Below are 18,553 nucleotides of genomic sequence, written 5' to 3' on the forward strand. Positions count from 1 at the left end.
CTAAGGTGGCTCCCTTAACTAAGATATGTGCTTCCCTGCTCCCCTATCCAACCTTCCTTTATCCCAATCTTCCTGTTTCCCCAAGTTCCCCCAATCCTCCCCTTCTCACTTTTCTCTCCCCGTCCTCCCTTATCCCCAACCCACCCCACCCCCAAGATGTCAAATTTCTCCCCGGCAATTTTGTCTACTTCCCATAGCCAAGAGGATAACTATATGTTTTTCCTTGGGTTCACCTTCTTATTTAGCTTCTTTAGGTTCACCAGGTATACACTCTGTGACCTTTATTTATGGCTAGAAACCAATTATGAGTGAGTCCGTCCCATGTTCATCTTTTTGGGTCTGGGTTACCTCGCTCAGGATAGTGTTTTCTATTTCCATCCATTTGCATGCAAAATTCAAGAAGTCATTGTTTTTTAATAAATAAATTAATTAATTAAAAAAAGATCACTTGTTACTTTTGCAGAGGGCCTGTGTTTGTTACCCAGCATCCATGTGATGCAAGTGAATTGAAAAGGCTATCAAGTGGATCATTAACCATGATCAGGTAGGACTTATCTTAGTGCTATAACAATAATTTGCCATATGTAAATCAATAAATGTGATACAAACATAAACAGAGCAAAGGACCAAAAGTGATCATTACAATCAGTTCAGAAAAAGTATCTGATAAGGCTCAACATCATGTTATGATAGAAGCTCTCAATGAATTAGGTATATAAAAATGATGCCTCATAATAATAAAGGTTATAGATGATAACTACACAGAAAATATCATAGTGCATGGAGAAAAACAGAAAGCGTCTCCGCTAAGATTGGAAATAAGAAAATAATGTTCACTTTCATCATTCTTATTTAATATAGCACTTCAAGGTTTAGCAAGTAAATTTAAAAAGTATAGTAGTAAAAAATGTCAGTAAATTGTCCGTGTTCATAGATGATGCAATTCTATATATAGGAAAGCCACACTATTCCATCCCCAAATTTTAGAATTTATATATAAAAAATAAGAAACCTAGCTGGATAAAAAAATCAACATACGAAAACAGTAGCATTTTTCTACACAAGTAATGAAATTTCTAAAAAATGAATGAAACCAATCGTGTTCACTAAATCACTAAATATATAAAAATATTTAGGAAAATTTTCATCAAGAAAGTGAAAGTCCTATATAGTAAAAGCCATAAAACTGGATGAAATATTATAGGGTACACAGAGAAATATAATCAATGTTCATGGATCAGAAGTATCAATATTGTTAAAGTAACCATAGTATTGAAAACAATCTCTAGATTGAATCTAATTTCCCTAAAATGACAATGACTTCCTTGCCATAGCCAAGAAAACATTCAAGAGAATTAATACGCAGTTGCAGAAGAAGAGAAAATACCTGCAAATGGCACATCGAGCAAGTAAGTGCATTTAGCAAAGAAATCCAAATAATGACCATCAAAGAGGAAAATCCAACTTTAAAAACTGGCTAAAGAATAAAATATAGGCATCTCAAAAGAACATATCAAAATAGCCACCATTTTTTATGAATCGGTGCTTCATTTCACCAATCATGAAAGAAACTGAAGCCAGAACTATAATGAGGTTATCATATTCCAGTTAGAATGACTATAATAAAACACAGACACATACACAAATCCTGATAAAGATATGGAGAAATGGGAACACTTCTACAGTGTTTGTGAGAATGTAAATTAATAGAGCAGTAATGGAATATGACAGAGATTCTTCAAAACATAAATATAGAACTATTGTATTCTCCAGCAATTCAACTAACAAAGAAGTTGAACCCTTTATACCCAAGTAATACTTGTACCCTATGTTTATTGCAGTATTACACACAATAACCAAAATATGAAATCAACCCAAATGTCTAACTGCTCTTCCACAGGGCCCAGGTTTGAATCCCACCACTCACATGGCAGCTAACAACCCTCTGTTAATTCCAGTTCCAGGGAACCTGAGCTTCTGGCATCCATCTACATTAAATACATGGCAGACATCTACATTAAATAAATATGTAAATCTCAATAAAATGGGTCACACACTAGGTTCTTATTCAGTCTGAGGGAAAAAGAAAATCTTATCATTTACAGAAGCATGGCTGGATCTAGACAACATTATGCTGTATGAGATTCACGAAGCACAGGAAGACAAATAAAACCCATATTATCATGCATTTGTGGAAACCAGTATGAACCATGTAACACAAAAAAATGGAGTAGTGAACATTTGAGATAGGGAAAGGAAAGATACAAAAAGAAATTTAAAGGGACTGTTAGGGACTGGGAAAGGTGTTGGGGGCAAAGGCACTGAGTATTATAAGAAAGGGAGATGGACACAGTCAATCTGCACAGGTATGGAAACATCAGAGTGACTTTAATTAACTGGTGTAATTAATACATATTAATAAAACAGATATAAAATAACAGCCATTTGCCACTTTATGAAAATACAAGATAGCAATTATCTCGTGTGTGGGATCTGTGTTAGTCAACTTGTGTCTTGATGCATGTAGCTGAGTTTATAGCCATTAGAACTTACTGAGTAAATAATTCTTGGGGATAAGAACAAGCAATGCAGTTGAAAGAGATTGTCAACTTTCTTTTGTTTAGAATTTTCAATTATTTCATTAGAAGATTTTACCTGCATGTTCTTCCAGTTTGGAAGCAGAGTCTGCATTTAAGCTGAAATTTTTTTTATCTTAAAACTATTTGTTAGTTGCATGCAATTCTCTGTGAATTCCTTCCAGCTAAATATTCCATCACTCTTGTGTTCATTAAGAGAAATCTATTCCAGCAGTTCAGCTTTATAAACAACTTTTCAATAAAAAACAAGTGTTTGTATCGAAGGAATGAAGCCCATTTTAGACAGGAAATCGGCTCCAGGTTCCAAATTCAGCGCCTATGTTTCAACCAGGAACATAATTGGGAAAATACTGGACTGGGCAGAGGCCTTTTTTGTTCCTTCAAAATTGAAAAAAAAAAGCATGCATTTCAAAAGTCCTGGTTTTCTATGATCAACGGAAGGATTCTTGTGGTAAATATCTAGGTGAGAGACTGGGGGAGGAAAAGAGACAGAGACAGACAGAACCAGAACCATTTATTTTATTAAGAAAATATTTTGAGCCTATTTATTTCCTGTGAATATTCCTCCAGAGAACTGATAAAAGTGAGAGTATAAATTTTGAGTAAAAAGCCATTGGGTTCTATTCTCGATTCTTTTGTTTTCCTGTTATGTGACCTTGGGACCTAACAAGATGAAACTAATTCTGCCTAATTGGAAAGTCATTGTAAATGTCAACTGACAACAAGTAGAAGAAACACGTGAATAGGAACTGATAGCCCTAGATAAAAACCAATCAAACTAAAATACTTATTTAGCTCCTATTATGAGCAAATAAACATAGTAATGCTGATAATAATATTCCTCATGGAGCTTAGAGTCTAATGAAGAAACAGATAGATAACTCCTAGACAACAGAAATAAGACTTCTTCCTAGTCTTCACTTATCTGTCTATATGAGTAAGTAAAGTGGGTTCCATACTTTTATTTTCAGTGATACTAAAAATAAATAGAAGCATTACAAAATAAATGGTGTGAGTAGACAATCAGAGTCCTAAGGACTTAAACCAGTCATGGGTATTGTTAGCATTCCAGGAGTGTAAATCTGAAAGTTACGGCACTCAGGAGATTCTGTGGTGGTTTCAACGAGCTCTTTTGAGTTAGCTCTTGTCTCAGGAAGCAGCACACCCTGAACACAGGGCTGCGTCTGATATTTCCTTTGCACCTTTTTGTCAAGTTAATTTCTTCAGCACTTTACCTACGTTTAAGGGAAATTTTAGATTGTAATATGACATATGACTACCTAGAAGATTTTATACATTTAACTACTACAATTTCCAAAATGACTGAATAAATGTTAGCATTTTTGTGGTTATTTTTTTTCTTTTATAAACAGAGCTCTGAAAATTCACTTTCACCTTACAGCCAAGAAATTAAGAGTGGGAAGCTTTGATATAGATCAGAAAACATACAAATTACTTACTATACAATATGCATTATTCAAATAATGTACTCAAGAATTAAGCATCTTTTCCATCATGATGCCTCCTCATGCAGCAAAAAGCCATAGCTATTATTTCCATACCCAAAAGACTGAAACATGGGGATCTCAAGTTTGAGGTCTTCCTGGACAACATAGTGAAACTTCTTTTAAAAAATCAAGAACCACGATTGTACAACAGTGGCCCAGTACTTGTCAGGTAGGCAAATGACCCCATATTGCATTCAAAATATCACCCTAGAAAAAGTCAGCCAAACAAAATGGAAACCCACTCATTATATATACTAAAAGCTTCCTCAGACTATGACTTACAAATTACTAAAAAATCTTATAATTCGGGAAAATGTGTTGATTCACACATGGTTTGTTTGCGGCAACTCAGTATATCTGTACCCCAAAGCCAATATAAAGGTAATCCCACTCCTTTTCTATAAAAATGTCCATGTTTTTAAATCAAATCCTTAGAAGTGCTCAAATTGCTTAGTGGTGAATATTTTTCAGTAAAGCCATATCTTACAACCACATTTGCTGAGCCATGAGGCTCGCTGTGGTCACTCCAAATCTGGCCCGTGGCTTATTTCATTTCTGCTCCAGGAATGCATGAATATGATCATTAGAGTGAGTCTCTAGTCTGTTTCCTGTTTGCTGGGGAAAATATTTTGTTTCTCACAAAGTAAAAGCAAATTGCTGACAAAATTCTAAGATGAAAAGCAACTTAGTTAATATTTTGATTCCAATATTGCAAAATAGTACATAATATATGGATTGTCTATGTCTTATACCAATATTTACTCTAATGAAATATAAGATATAAAAGCAGCTATTTGATATTTTACTAAAATTGATTCTCTTACTGCAAATCAAATGTATATAAAGTGTGGCATGGGTTGAAACTGAATTTCCAGACACCTAATAGAACACTGTGGAAACTGAAAATATTCAATTATTTTTCTTTTTTTATTGATTCTCTAGTTAATGGCCCCACATTTTTGCCTATCTTGCATTTTGTTTGCTTCTATATAACTTCCAAGTTTCTTCAAATTGCATAATATAATATTAAGCTATCAAAGAATTCTCAAGCATTTTTTCTGTGCTACTTGAGAATAAATACACAGACATAGCTTCACAGGGATTCCAGTTCTAGTGAAAGGATTCAAAGATTCAAGAAAAGCCCAGAGGGTAAAAGAAAAATAGAATTGATATCTCACTCTCAAAAGGGTGAGTTTAACATTTTATATATTTCTAACCCTCCTAGATTTAAATTATTTGAAGTTCTCCCCTGGTTCATCCTCTTCTATTTAGCCACTATTATACTTTAAAAGCTTATATTTCAAAGGTATAATGTTTAAGAAGAACATTACACAAAACAGCAGGCCAGAGATGAATCAAAGGATGGAGAGAATGTTAGTGTTTGCTTTACTCCAACTTACTGAAATAATTTAAAGCAAGAACTTGGTTCAAATTACTCATATCATAAAATTTCAAGTTAAGAGGTCATTTCATAACAGTGAATTGTCAAGTTTGGATCAAACCATTTCAAAAACCCTTCATATAAAGTACTTCTTAAGGCTAACTTTCAAATGTGTGTGTAATATATCTTAGTTAGGGAAATCAATTGTAAACAAGTTATTTAGTTAAACTCAAAAGTAATGCTTACTTGTCTATCTAGAAAAAAAAGTAACTAAAGACCCATTCTTAGCCAGCCTTCCCGAATTGCTGAACTTCATTATAAATCACTGCAGTCAATGTTTTTGTCATTATTTTCAGTCTCTTCATAGGCATGCAAGATAATACGGAAGAAATAAGGAGAAAAATGCAAAGGGGGGGCACAAGCCTTGTTGTTTCAGATTTGACAGACTATGGTCCACCTCCACAGCGTCAGCATGCTTATTCCTTCATGTGTTAACTGTAGTAAGTGTTCCAGATTTGAGCTAGTGAAGAGAGACCCTAAAGCCTACACATATGAAACTACTTACTCTTTGGCTTTTCATAGAGAAGAATTCTGATGATATCAAGCAATCATTTTAATTTTTTCACCTTCCACATTTACACTGCTGTCACTCTCACTCTGCACTGAGTTCTAATTCCACTGAGATTTTTAGCTATGATCTTTCTAAGATTTTTCCAATGAACCCTGCTTGCTTTTCTTTGAACACTTTTGAAATTATTTTGATATTTTTTTAGATGGTGGCGATTGGACTCAGTGTCTCGTGAGTACTAGACCAGTATTCAGTCACTTAGCTACATCACTGCCAGTAACTATTTTTGATCAAGCACCCAATTTCTATTCATCCATTTAGCCTTTTTTACCCATATGTTGTCTTAAGTGTAGAAATTATTTGTCACTGGCTAGCAGTTCCACATTATTTAGATGAACAGCAGGAGCAACATCCTCTTCACCCATTATCTCCACCCTGCCATCCCTGTCCTAGCTCTCTATTTATGTGTAAACTATGCAGGATTTGCTTGCTTTCAGAGTAGAGTACCATCAGGATGCTGCTATAGCATTGTGTTCTGAGTGGGGAATCCATGATATATGGTATTCTACTGTTGTACTTCAAATAATGTATTTATTTATATTGTCAATCTTTGTAGTAATAGGAGCGGCGGGGCTGCATCCCCAGCACCCTGGCCACCTGGCTAGCTTATGCCCCGAAATAACAACACACAAATTGTATTCACTTAAACACTGCTTGGCCCATTATATCTAGCCACTTCTCGGCTAACTCTCGCACCTGGACTAGCCCATTTCTAATAATCTTTGTAGCACCACAGGTGCGCTTACCGGGAAGATTCTGGCCTATGTCCATCCTGTGTCGGAGCTTCATCGCATGTGCCTCATAGAGCAGAACTATCGCGTCTGCCCAGGAGAGGGGAGTATGGCGTTTCTGAGCTCATTTTCTCTTCCTCCCAGCATTCTGTTCTGTTTACTCCACCCACCTATGTTCTAACCAATAAGATGGGCCAAGGCAGTTTCTTTATTTTTTAACCAATGACCTTCCTCCATCAAATCTTTTCTCTTAAATGAGGGAGAAGCAAAAGTCTCTTCCATCATGGATTACAATGAATTAAAGTAGAAATGATGTGAATAGTTGGAAGTGTGCTGAAGACCTCAGAATTTCATGAAAACATCATGACAATAGCAAAATTTTAAAGAGCTTCCTATTACACGACAACAAGCTAGGATATTATAAAGAGATGTCCTACTTGCTCTTTGTATAACCAATACGGTTACCTGCAGGGAATAACCCAAAGGATACTCAAAGGAATGAGACCTGGCAGATGGATATGTTCTATTTTACAGAATTTGGAAAATTAAAATATGTGTACCACACCATTGATACTTATTCAATTTTCAATAGGCAACTGCCTTGGTCTCAGAAAAGGCTGATTCAGTAATCATGTATTTATTAAAAGTTGTGTCATCATGTGTATTCCTGCACAAATAAAAACAGACAATGGTACAGCATATGTATTTAAGAAAATGAAACGGTTTTTTGCTTATAATATAAAGCATATTATAGGTATACCAAACAATCCTACAAGTCAGGCAGTTATAGAAAGGTCAAATCGAAATATAAAGAATATGCTAAACAAACAGAAAGGGATGGGAAATACCCTCAGAAATAGATTGCATAATGCTTTATTAACCTTAAATTTTCTTAATACTAATGGGAAAGGAACAACAGCAGCAGAGAGGCATTAGATAATAGAAAAAAAACTTCTGAATTAAATCAGCCAGTGTATTTCAAAATGTGTTGACCTCACAATGGAAACCAGGATATGTGCTACATTGGGGAAAGGGTTTTGCTCTTGTTTTCACAGAAGAAGAAAAACTATGGATACAATCAAAATTAATAAAGATTCCCTTTTAAAAGAGAAATGTCTTGAGAAAGAAAAATTGACAGCTCATCCACCTAGGTGACAACCATTACAGGTGGTAAGGAAACCTCATATAGGGTTGGGGCAGGGTTCTGTTCTTATCTTCAAAAAGTCAAGAGATCCCGGATTTTTGGATGCTTAAAGAAGAAAAAAATAACTATACAAAAAGGATCACCAAGCAAAAATAAATATGAATTATAAGGACAGATCTTTTTCCTGGAGTAATCTTTGAAGTTTCTAGAAAGAAGATGGGGCCCCACAACAACAACTCTAGCTGGTTGAGATAGCATCATGATGCTGATAGCACTACTATAAGACTGGGTTTGGGATACCAAGTGCTGAAATGGTGCACCTTCTCACAACATTGTGGTCAGAACTCCAAATAAGAACTTTAAAAAAAAAATCCCTATCGACTACTCAGAAATCATTTACAATTATACTAGACAGTAATCTTGAAACTTAACCATCACTTTACTTTATAGGATCCCATGGAAAAAACATTGCTCCCATGACAGCTAGAAGCAATTCTAGAAGACGACACCCCTTCTCCCAACAAAGTTTATCCTCAGGGTTGGGGACACCATTTAGGTGTTGATTATTACTTGTATAGGGTTGAGGGTTGTTGTGGAAATTATGTAGGTCCAGAGATCTCCTTGAAAAAAAATAGGGAGAGAGAAAAAATTGAATTGGATAATAGGTAGTTTAGTGTAAACTTATTCACACTAATAATAATAATTGTGAGTAATAAAGTGAATATTTGTGAGCTATTACTTATGAACAATTTACATTGGTTTAGATTCTTGTATATTGATGTAAGTTCAATTTATATTTGGTATTTCTGCTTACAATATTTGTACACCTATGCAAAGTAATTTTGTTAGATTATATGCATGCATGCTTCTACCTCTGTTTAAGACATTTCATATATTGATTCAATTTTTAAAATGTATTTACTATATTGTATTATGTATTCCTACCTCTCTGATCAAGATACTTAGACATTGTTTACATTTTGAGGTCATTGTCCTCATTTACTGCACAGTTGTTTACAGATTATTTAATATTCTGATATGAAGTCTTAGACTTTAAGTTATACAGATATTAAGTATTATAGGTCAATAGTCATTCATGTTTGTTATACTTATTGTCAGATTAATTAGTTTCTTTTGATACATAGAGATTGTATTCTGCATAGATAGGTAATCTTCAACGACTTCAAAGATCTGTAGAACATGGCATTTAAATAACTTAGGGTTCTGCTGATGTGAGACATGATTGCTCATGACAGCACCAATCTATTCCCGAGAGAATGTTGAGTACTGAAGACACTCCACTTGGAGTTTGTTTTCTTCTTGGCACAATTGGCCTTTGGGCAAGGAACTGCCCATTTCTCATCCACAAAGTGCATGGTGTCTGGACTGGGTAAACAGAACACAAGGAAAAAGACTGCCAAATGTTGCCAAGACAGGGTAAGTCAGTTCTGAAATTTTTCCTGCCTCTGAAAATGGTCTGTCAGTTATTCTAGGCCTTAGCCAAAGTTGGTTGCTTCAACATTGCAAATGAGACTTCGGGTGATTGCTCAGGTAGCCAGCCAGTTGTCTCTGTCATATACTGCACATTTTGGACGCTGTTTGATTGCACTTCCTGCCTACTCAAGTAACATTATCTCCCTTCTCAGGCCTTCGATGGGGTTGAAGATTAGGTAGTTACAGTTATCTTCCTCTTATGATTTAGCCAAGCCATTTCCAGCACAAGACTTAGACTCCTTGGGATAGAATGCTTATTAAAACATTTAGCATACATTCTTTGCTTAATATTGTTTATGCTGCTTGTAATTCTAATTTTATACCTGATATCTGTTCCTAGTCTATATAGTTTGCATTGGGTTTGAAACTCTCTTATTTAGACAAAAGGGGGAGGTGATGGGGAACCTCCTTCAGCCAATGATCCTTAAGAGGCTGTACCAGGTTGGGGTGTGACCTTTTGGGTACCCAGAGAAAACCGCCGGCCCATTCAGTGCTCTCTCTCTTGTTCCTGCATTCCACACCAGGTTGGACTTCTCATTTCCTGTTCCATGAGTTTTCCCTTACAATAAAGACTAATAACTGGAATATTTTGGAGTTAGCTTGGGATTATTTGACTTGCATCCTCACCCTCTTTTACGTGTTCAGCTACAAATAGTTCAAAATTTGAATTGAAGTTAGAATGTTATTAATCAAGTTAATATAATAACATTTGGAAATGAATACATATAAAAAGAAAAAAAGCTCCCATTAGGGTTATAATGTTAATTCTATAATTGTCTCTGGAAAAAGTCATCCTAAAATACTAGTGATATTAAAGTTAGTGGCTAATGGCCTAGATAAAAATAGGATATTGGTTCAACTAGTATCACTTCCATCCTATGTATTCATTTTAAACCAATATTGAAGAATCATCTTAACCAAATGAGCAGGGTTGATACTAATAATAGTGACTATGGACATCTTGAACATCAGATATAATATATGGCTAAGTAATTTCTTCTATAGTTTTCTTGCCCCAAACACATACCCAAGAAAGATATGGCATAATATCTAACCAACCTCAATTGAAGGTTGTTCCCCAAAGAAATAACTGGTACACTTCAAAACTATCAAGGTTCTAAAGGACAAGCAAAACAATGACAAATCCTCAGAGATCAGTTGAGTCTAAAAGAAACATGCTAAATTAATACAAGATGTAGTTCTGAATGAGACCACTGAACAAAAAAAAAATGCAGAATGTGATTGTGATTGTATATTTTCTTATTGTTCATTGTGTTCACTGATGTCACATTCAGCGTAACATGCTTCTAGAACAAATAATAGATTTGATTGAAAACAGAATCAACTTTATCTTCTGAATAAGATAAAGTCTTTCTAAGCTTGTAGGTACAGGAAGGACCTGTACATGGAGTGATGCAAATGGATAAGAAGACTGATCCAATCAGTTAAAGCATCTGGAGCAAGACTGGAAATTTTGGTACTAATACTTTTTTTCAATATTTTATTGATTATTTGGAAATATCATAGAATGTACTCTGATCACAATTTCCATTCCTCCCAGGTCCACCCTCCCACCTTTGTGTCCCCCTAAAAGAAAGGGGAGAAAAGAAAAAGATACACCAAGTCCAGTTTGTATTGCCTATATACTCACTGCAGGATGGTTCAATTCCCAGTGGTCAGCCCCTTAAGTATAACCTTCCCCATCTCCCCTCCAGAAACCATATACCATGAAGAGCTATACTTCAGCATCCTTTTCACAATTTTTAAGGATTCTCTTCAATGGCTTCCTGTCTGGTCTTTTTCCTTTGGGGGTGGTCACAAAAGCCTTCAATGTCTCTGTCTCTCATTCTCAATTATGAGTCTGCAGTCATCAACACCACTGCAAAATAAGTTTCCTTGCTCTTAGCAGCTGGCAGTAGCAAAGATTGTGACCATTTACCTATTTTTTGGGAACAACACAGACCACAGACAAGGCCTCTGATAGAAGCAGAGAACATCAACTCCAATATGGTCCCCCGTGACAGCATGAACCATGGATATCAATATGATCCAGGCCTCAGACATTCATATATCCTCAAGTGATTATATGAACATCAAACATCAACACAGACCATGAATTTCAACATGTTTTCCAGTGGCAGTATGGACCATGGACATTGACACAAGGTATAGTGGCAGCACAGACCACAGATGCCAGTATGGCCCCTATCTGCAGGGTGGGCCGTAGTGGCCTTTTGAGGAGGCCAAATCCAGAAAAACGAACCATTGTTCATCTCAAACATTATGCCCTTGCTCAGAGCCAGGGTGATCTTGTGGCATATTCAGTGGTAGAGCCTATGTGAGCTCCAGGCTACCTTACACCACCATGCCGACTCTATTTCTGCCTCGCTCCACCATGTGCCTGTTCTGCCATCTTTTCCACCTCTCCATGCTACATTTATTATTCAAAGCAGCATTGCAAACTGCTGAGAGTCACACAGTATATAGATATTTGCTCAAACAACTTTACATGCAAATACTTATTTCAATGAATCATTGGTCTGGTTCAAGTTTTGTGATTTCTGAAACACCATAAATATTGGACCATCACTGAGATTCTTCTTAGTCATCCTGCTGTTGTCCAGAGTCAGGGTGATCTTGTGGTTGGGTAGGGTGTCTTCGGCAGGATCTGCAAATGCTCCAGGCCACTGCACACCTTTCTGCCCTTGGCACTGGCTACCCTGCTGGCTCACTGGGTACGACAATCAAGATTGCAGTCCACTGGTAGCACTTGGCCCTGTGCGCTCAGATACTAACATTTTGTAGCAACCATCTCTTTCTACATCGTGGGAGCAAAGTGATTTTGCTTTCATAAGATGGTGAGTCTACTTTCAAGGTAAAATATATAGATCTCAAGTCACCCCTATAATGTAAGATTGCCAAAGTCCTTACAATAGACTCTTAGTTTTATTTGAAGATCTAAGATTTGTGGGAGAGTAGTTATGTGTGAAACCAGGGGGAGGGGCAGCAGCTCATGTACACCACTTACAGATCAATAGCATACAGACTATTTGAACTTTGATAACTCCTACATGTTCGATTAACACAGTTTAACCCCATGGTTTCCAAAGCAGTTCAGAAATTTTTAAAAACAGAAATACTTATCCATATCTCGAGAATCTGTTCCTTAGAGAAATCTTAAGAAACACTGAATGAATAATCATTGTTTGTACAACTTTCATAATTGTAATAAGGTCTAGAAACATGTGGTGTGAATAGTCTTACCGATCATTAAAATTGAACTCGATAATTGGATGGAGACTTGAAGATGTCTTTGAAGACTATTTTTATATATTTAAAGATTTTTTATTGTTGCTCTTGGACTAATTCAAGAAATTGAGAAAATAATACATGACAGAATAGTATGCTGGAACTGACATTGCCTGCTTCAGTGTTTTAAGTATGAAGTGCTTCTCATGATAATGACTGTAGGGTAATTTTGAAGCTGACTTAAAGTTCATTTTAACTGATTATAAATTTATAAAGAACGTTTCGCTTGTTTTTCCTTTTCAAATACCACATACCACAGCTGGAGTTGTACTGAGCTAAAACAATATTTTATGAAGCATTATTTATTTATTTTTATTGATTTTATTGAGCTCTACATTTTTCTTTTCTCACCTCCCTCTCCACTCCCCTTCAACCCAATCCCATGGTCCCCATGCTCCCAATTTACTCCGGAGATCTTGTCTTTTTCTACTTCCCATGTAGATTAGATCCATAAATGTCTCTCTTAGGGTCCTCATTGTTGTCTAGGTTCTCTGGGATTGTGATTTGTAGGGTGGTTTTCTTTGCTTTATGTTTAAAAATCACTTATGAGATATGTGATAATTGTCTTTCTGGGTCTGGATTACCTCACTCGATATGTTTTCTAGCTCCATCCATTTGCCTGCATATTTCAAGATGTCATTGTTTTTTTCTGCTATGTAGTACTCCATTGTGTAAATGTACCACATTTTCCTGATCCATTCTTCAGTCGAGGGGCATTTAGGTTGTATGAAGCTTTTTATTACATTTAAAATTCATCAAGCTTTTAACATACAGTGTTAACTGAAGTTGAGAGAGTTCTGGTACTTTTGGGAGCATTTTTCATTCATATGTATAAATGCATCTTTTATCCATTGAAAGAATAGCTGTATATTTTCTATGTCGCAAGGATGCTTATATGAAAATATGAATCTTATAGCTATTTCAAAATAATTTCTATTGTTTTGATGTACCATGGCAAAGTATATAAAATTTAAATTTGATCATTTACTAAAATTATAAAAATTTTAGTTAATAGTGGTACACGTATTAGTTAGTCAAAAATAGTATTATAAAGTACTATTTATTAAATATTAAATCATCATTCTATTTCATTTATTTGTTATTCTTTTGAGTTTCCATACTGACTGTCTGTTACTTATTTATAAGCTCATTTTTAAATGAGTCTATAAGCAAGCCATGATGTATGTCAAATGAAATACTATATGTTTTGTATTTTGTTTGTTTTAATACTAGTTTGTACATAAATTACTCATTAAAATACAATCATGCTTTCAAATACAAAAAAGAATCATTGTTTTAATGTTTTTGTTTTTGTCTTTTGTGTTGTTTACAGAATGAATGTTTGTGGGACTAAATACTGATAACAAAGAAAAGAACAGACATTTACTGTGTTTTAAGAAGTTAAAATTCAATTTGGAAAGTTAGACACAATTTTAAAATGCACTTAATAACTGATTAACTACAGGAAAGGAAGCTTCCATTTTATATGTCACAAATTAGAGTGTAGAATGAAGTCAAATGAAGTATGAAGCTCTAATCAATAAATCAATGGGAATTTATTGAGTATATACGAGGCACAAAGGCTATCATATATTTTTATATTAATATTGTATAGTTATTAAGCTAGTGTTTGCTTTGTGTCTATTCTCTCACTTAGTTTGTATAGCAGTCATATCTGGTAAAAGCCATGCTGTGTGGGTCTAGTTAAAGAAATCATCGTCACAATGATAGTAACATAACTGACATCTGTGTCTCTGTTTCATTGTAGAAACTCTCATTTTTGCTAAATTTAAGATGACTGTGTGCATATACACACATATGCATGTAGTATACTAATTTAATAAACATGCATACAAAAGTCATGCATAACTACTACATCTCATACATTTGTTTTTCCATTCCTACCTCTTTACAGAAGCTCCTGCCTTGTTTTTGTAGCAACTCTTCGCTAACTTAGGACAGCTTGTCTGCATTCCCTTCTGCTGTCTAACTTTAGCAGCAGACCACATGTGAAATTTCAGTTTTATTTGGGTTCTGTAGATGTATGGATTTCATAGTCTGTCATTATTTACCAGTGACATGGAATCAAGGACCTTTCCTTGTGTTTGTTGGCAACTCTTGTTCCCTTGGTCACATGGAGGTATTATAAGCCTGAAGAGATCCTGCTGGCTTACCAGGAGTTCTTGTCTACCGGGCCAGATAATTTCAGGCTAATTCTAGTTGCATCCCCTAGGCCTTCGGCCTTCAATCTTTGGAAATTTATTTATGCTTCTGTTGTTTTAGAATGAGGGCTTCCACTTTTATGATGTCCTTTCAAAATATTAAGTCATCCATGAAAAAGATAAAATATATTTATTGAATTATCTTTTCTTGGGTAGCCTTAGTCATGCAGTTTCTCAGCAGGAGGCTAAGACAAGACTTGCTACTGACGGGGTGCCAAGCTGTCCACCATATCACGTCTGTTGAATACCCACACCACAAGAGTTCATGTACAGGGTTTTGAGCATTCTCTGATACACTCCTTCCGTCCAAAATCCCTCCTAGGATGATTCCTATTTCCTGTCCTGCTGACTGCACCCTTGGAGGAGATTTAAAGTCAGAACCATCTTTGATGTTTTCTTCTAGCCATGCCAAAACCTCCCCAGGAGAAAACAGGCTCTCTTAAGCTGGTGTAAATGGGGTTTTCAGTGAGAAGCATCTGCCAAGCTGTTGTGTTTTATAGCTCACTCTTTGATGTCCAGCTAGCATGGTGCCTTGTATGCCCACCCAGTATTCAGTGTGTAGCAAGTCCTCATTACCATCGCCTTACTATGGAAATTTGCATGGAAAATATCTCTGGAACTTGTTCCCACCTTCCTCCTTCTATGCTAAGTTTCTTTTCCTCTTTTCATGTCATCCCCTTTCCTCTTTGCTCTAACATACAGAAATTTGCAAGAGGTAAAGAGACCTCAGTAAATAGAAGCCAAACAAGCAAATGTAAACGGGATGAGGTAAAATCATGACTCCATTCAATGTGACAGACTGCAGGATTAAAGTACATTTTAGCACCATATCATCTTTGTATTGAAAACTCTATGGATGACTCTTGGCATCATCAGATCTTCTGAAAAGACTTTGGAATCATCTGTTTAGCTAAGCTTAAATATACTCTTATCTTTTTTGGAGGTTTGGTAAGTATATTTATGGAGGGACTAATCAAAAACTGATGCTAACAAATTAAACAATCTTTTTACCACCTATCTATCTATTTATCTATCTATGCAATTTTTTACTATTTCTTTTTATTTTACTCTCTGATAGTTGGGTTTTGAATGAAATCATGTTTTACACAAATGTGGGGATGCAAATTTTCTGGAGGCAATAACAGTGAGAATGCCAGAAGGAAGATGCTAAGACATAGACAGTCCACGAACCTTGAATTTAAGATTTTCTATTGAGCCATTTGCCCATCAAATTTTTCTTTAAGCACTTCTTTTTTCCTTTCTTTTTGATGTGGATGATTGGACTCTGCTATGTGCTTGATTATATTGGGTGATATTTAAAATGGGTGACTTGTCAAATGTAGATTCAGACTAGTCTAAAACCGGGCGAGGTGCCATATGCCTTTAATTCCAGTACTCTGGAGGCAAAAAAAAAAAAAACATGTAGCAGGGATAAACCAGAGACAGATATTAGGGTTCAACCTGAATTTCAGAAATCAAAGCAGTCAGCCAGTGGCTCTTACCTCTACCTCAGACGGAAAATGGATAAGATTCTGTCTCCACAAATCCTGACGACTCCACACACTCCACTCCACATTCCACTGAGTTCCTTCTCTTATATTCATTCCTCTTTCCACCTAGCTATACCGCTCCTGTATCTGCCTTCGTCCTGCTGTGACTTAAGGCATGTGATCCCAAGTGTTGTGTTTACCATTGTGTAAACGCAGTTTCTCTTTTAGACAGATTCAATCTTGTGTAGTCTAAGGTGGCCTTAAACTAACAGAGATCCATTGGCCGCTCTCTCCCAAATCCTGGGATTAAAGGTTTGGACCACCACTCCCTGGCCTGTATAGCTGACTAGTATGGCTGCTTTGCTCTCTGATCTTCAGGCAAGCTTTATTTATTAAAACACAAATAATATACCACTATATTTAAAGGTGGATTTCTGAGTTTAGGGGCAGCCTGGTCTACAAAATGAGTTCTAATATAGCCAAGGGGAAAAAGAGAACCCTTCCTCCCTAATAAACCAGGCTGCTGCACACACACACACACACACACACACACACACACACACACACACACCCTTATCTGCACTCTATGCGCTAGAATCCAGTTCGTGAGCTTGGGGCAAGGGGCTGGAGGTTGAGGAAACACTCAGAGACAGACCAACACACGGGCCTCTAATCGCTGGTACAAAAGCCCTTCTTTAATAGCACCGTGGAGGCTTAAATACCCTGCAGTCAATGGCCAACAGGTGAAAATCCCATCCTCTAAACCTCTAGGCAAAGCACAGATTTTAGTAACTTCAATTAGAAGGCTCTAGCAGGGAAGAGCAGCTGAAGGCCAGGACTCAACACTAGGCTAGTGATTGTTTTCCAAGGTACTGTTTCCAAGGTTGTATAGAGCCCTAAGATTAACAGTGTCATGTTTTTTTTTTACTGCTAATGAAAATGCCATAAAATTGGGGTAAGGACAGAAATCATATTTCTGTTGGCTTGTTACTAACTATGGAATGTAGCAGAGCAACAAAAGATACCTAAACATGATGTCTGCATGAGATTTGATACTATTCCTTCTACAAGGAAATTTGAATGTGAACTTTTGGCTTTCCAACAGATACGCTTCAAATATTAGACCTTTAAAACATTGCACTGAAGGACAAGACAAGTTGTTGAGATGACGCCTACTAAAGTCCTTCTCCAAACCTCAGAAGCAGCATCCCACCTCCTAGTGAATTTTATGCCCTAAAACCAGTTTTGGAGGAAGATGTTTTGTTCTTCTGGTACAAAGTTTCTTCCAAGAAAAAGAAAGCTCCATTGGATGTATTAGCCCAGTCCTTCTGCATCTTTTTCCCAAGGAGATAGCATAGAAATTCTTGCTTGAGTAATAGTCAACGTATAGAATATGATATCTGGTGATATCCATTTTTCACAATTATACCAAGATTCCAAAGAGAAAAAATAATAAATATACTGCTTACATTTATCTTTATATGTACACACTTTATATGTATTTCCTTATTTAAAAGATAATAATTTTTTTTGTTTGGTGGAAGAAAACCAAAACTAAATCTCCAATGAACAAAAACTGTTGCACTGAGCACAATTTTTCAAATTCTCAACAAAGATTTATGGAAGGTACCTTGGATGCTGTTTTATGATCTTGAGTATACAAACTCTAAGACATTATTTTTGTAATAAAATACTTATTTTAAAAATAGAAAATGCAGGGGCTGGAGAGATGGCTCAGAGGTTAAGAGCACTGCCTGCTCTTCCAAAGGTCCTGAGTTCAATTCCCAGCAACCATATGGTGGCTCACAACCATCTGTAATGGGGTCTGGTGCCCTCTTCTGGCCTGCAGGCATACACACAGACAGAATATTGTATGCATAATAAATAAATAAATATTTTTAAAAAAATAGAAAATGCACTATGCATGCAGATGGCATTCACACAATTCATGTTTGTTGTTCTATTTACAAGAGTTAAACTATGAAAGTAGTTTAAGTATTTACCTGATAAAAGGAAAGGGAATATGTAAAGCTTTATTCAGTCATAAAG

Source organism: Alexandromys fortis, unplaced genomic scaffold (genome assembly GCF_014885135.2).
Source record: "Alexandromys fortis isolate MF-2015 unplaced genomic scaffold, M_Fortis_MF-2015_v1.1 scaffold_192, whole genome shotgun sequence".
In the NCBI taxonomy this organism is placed as follows: Eukaryota; Metazoa; Chordata; class Mammalia; order Rodentia; family Cricetidae; genus Alexandromys; species Alexandromys fortis.